The sequence below is a fragment of the Trypanosoma equiperdum genome (assembly GCF_001457755.1).
Source record: "Trypanosoma equiperdum strain OVI genome assembly, contig: ctg_201, whole genome shotgun sequence".
In the NCBI taxonomy this organism is placed as follows: Eukaryota; Euglenozoa; class Kinetoplastea; order Trypanosomatida; family Trypanosomatidae; genus Trypanosoma; species Trypanosoma equiperdum.
In genome coordinates this window covers 1,934-2,779 of record NW_027124083.1, presented here as the reverse complement: position 1 = coordinate 2,779, position 846 = coordinate 1,934, and positions in this window count along the sequence as shown.

Sequence of the window (846 nt, the reverse complement as noted above, 5' to 3'; positions counted from 1 at the left end):
TCGGTGTTTATTTTAATCTACCACGGTAATTGTCTCTCTTGTTCCTGCTGATGTGTTTTCTCTTCCTGGTTTAGGTTTGAATTCTTGTGTTTTTGGCAGCATTATATTCGCAGTCCTCGTTTGCGTATTCTTCTGCAGTTGTGTTTTTCAGTTTGCATTTATTCTGTTCTTCTATTGTTGGATTGTTTTTTTTTGCTGTGGATTTATGTCCGTAGTGATTATGGGACTCTTCATTAAGATTTTTGACGACTTCCGCCGGATCTGTTAGGGAATGGCGATGCACCTGCATTGTCCTTCTGCTGCTTCAGCTATTTGTTTGAAAGCTCCGCTCGCATTTGTTGGGTTGCTGTGCCAAGGTACGACCTGTCCAAGCTGCTATGTCGGCTGGCTTTAGCTGCCAAACCCCATATTCTGCCAGTTTCAAATAATAAAAAAAATTTTAGGGCACCTGAAAAGCAAATCGTTTCTCCTAGCGAAATTGCCACGCGGTAGCGTTTTAAAAAATTGAAGCCTCTCGCAGCGCAAAACGCAGAGGTGAAATTGACACAAGAAAAATAAGCAAAAGCGTAATAAACCGCGTTGATGCTTCATGCGAAAAAAATGAAGACCAAGATGAATACTGTAAGAATGTTGTTCAGATTGCGCATCAAAAAAGGCCTCTGCATCACTTACAATGAAAAATTAACGAATTATAAAAAAATAAAAAATTAATAAGAAGTGAAATAAAAAATGATCCAAAAAGTAAAAACCCTAACCCTCACCACCTTAACCCTCAATACCCTAACCCTAACCCTAACTAACCTAACTACCCCCCCTCCTACCTACCTACAAAAACTCCAAAAAAAC